We start from the raw sequence: 2,164 nt of genomic DNA on the forward strand, positions 1-2,164 counted from the left end.
ATAAAATAAGTTTTCTCTCATAAGATTTTTGTATCCAAATTTTATAATAAATTAACTCCACTCCCTAGTTGTCTAAAGTTTTTGTTTGTTTGTTTTGTTTACTATCATATGAATCTTTCCAATTTCCTCTATACACACATGGAAAATCTCCACAAAGCAATAATTCCTATTTTCAACATGCATGACAGTGTCATAATGTATTGAAAAGAAACCAAAATTCTATCCTCTTCAATATTATAAACTTACTTTTACTCTCCAAAGCCTAAAAAATCCCTTGACAAATATGATACTTGTAGAAATTTGTTCATACATCTCTGTAAGAAAGCTAATTCTGTGGTGGAGTACATTTGAGAGAGTTAAAGCTCTGGCAACCTGTTATAATAAGTTTCAATAAGAAGTGTAGAATGGAGACAACTGTAGAGGCTCTAATGACACCAGAGAATAATATCTTATTCAACTGGCACTATTGAAAGCAGTAGATCTACAGCAAAATTTAATTTGTTAAATTAGAAGCTGGTCAAGAAAATATTTCTGGGATTTTATCAGCTTGAAATAACCAAAAGAGTATATTCTCTCAACTGCCGAGTATTGCTTAGAAATTTGCTGTTCTGAGATAATTAACAACAAGTAATCAACATGAAGTAGCCTACACAGATATATTTCCCTGCATTTTTTATTCTGCACATATTACATAACCCTCCAGTGAAAAATGTATATAAATAGAGAGAACACAACATCTAATCACATGGGTGGACATATTCAAGAATTATACCCAGGCTACTAACGGTTTTTTAAATATCTGATTGATGTGGCAGCTTAGAAACCAATTGTATCCTTGTAGCTTCAAGTTGCAAAAATCTATTTTGCACTGATTTAACAGATTGTTTTGCATGGGAAAAACAGAGCAATCAATGATGATGTCAGCAGCCTCTTTGTCATGCAGACCTAAAGGAGCTGGCTATAATCAGTCTAAAGCAAGAAGAAGCCACTGCTGCCACTATCAGCATTGAGTGCTCAGTTTCTTTGGTGCCGAAACAATTTGATAAAAACAAAAGAAGCCTTGGAGCTTAAAGCACACAACTAGGAATGTGCATATTAAAGATGATAGTAAATTGGTGTTTAAAATGAAAACAGGAGAGATTTATTTTTATAAAAAGAATGTGGTTTATATTCTAAATACCATACAGAAGTGAATTAGAATTGTAATGGAAACTCAAAGAGAAATGCTAGAGCTGGTGGCTGCATAGGTGGAGAGAAGAAGGGCAGAATTCATCAAGTATATTTGTAAAGTAAATAGGAAAGAATATAGGCATTATTATCTATTCATTCAATAAGTTCTTTGCATTAAGACTACTCGATACACACCATTTCTGAAGGTCTTTGAACAAAGTTACAACATAAATCCATAATTACACAGGGATGGGCAAGTTAGAACTTATTTTTTGTTCCCCATTCTTCTTGAGTCACCTTTATCACATTGCTCTGAATTAATAAGGAGTTTTTTTCTTCTAAGAATCTTGTAATGTCAAATATAGTATCATATTTCTTTTATTTTTATGAGGCAGCTAATTGATTCTCCTTCCTACTAGCTTCCTAGTCATTTCTGCATGAGTTCTTTTCTGTTTGTTTGTTTGTTTGTTTGTTTTGGCGAGGCAATCCTTGGTTGGCCTCACAGATTGCAAGGACATTGTCAGCTTACAATCCCTTATTTTTTTATTATTTTTTATGCCTACAGCACCTGGTCTTCCTATGTGGTCTCCCATCCAAGTACTAACCAGGCTCGACCCTGTTTAGCTTCCGAGATCAGATGGGATCGGGCTTGTTCAGGGTAGCACGGCCGTAGACTGCATGGATTTTTAATAGTATAGACCCTTATATAGGAGTCCAATACTTCATGTTATTTTAAGATCAACTATATCAATTGCCATTATGTTTACAAGGAGAGTGAGTGCCATAGTTCTACCCCTCATACCTCCTGTTTATGGTCAAGGGGATAACTCTTCTCTGATCCACAGACTAATAATTAATTTTATAAAATTAATGAATTAATTAATCAATTAAGAATTAATTTTATAATAATGGCATATTACATGTAATGTATTTTCATATAAACTAGTCATTCATCCTCACTACAGTCCCCATTCCAGTTTATAGAAGTGAAGCT

At 33.6% G+C, this 2,164-nt stretch overlaps 1 pseudogene; it reads right to left on the reverse strand.

Moving 5' to 3' along the window:
- Positions 1–1,726: 1,726 nt before the first annotated feature.
- On the reverse strand, positions 1,727–1,845 carry LOC112477460 (annotated as a pseudogene).
- Between the last annotated feature and the right edge of the window lie 319 nt (positions 1,846–2,164).

Source organism: Pteropus alecto, unplaced genomic scaffold, assembly GCF_000325575.1.
Source record: "Pteropus alecto unplaced genomic scaffold, ASM32557v1 scaffold273, whole genome shotgun sequence".
NCBI lineage: Eukaryota > Metazoa > Chordata > Mammalia > Chiroptera > Pteropodidae > Pteropus > Pteropus alecto.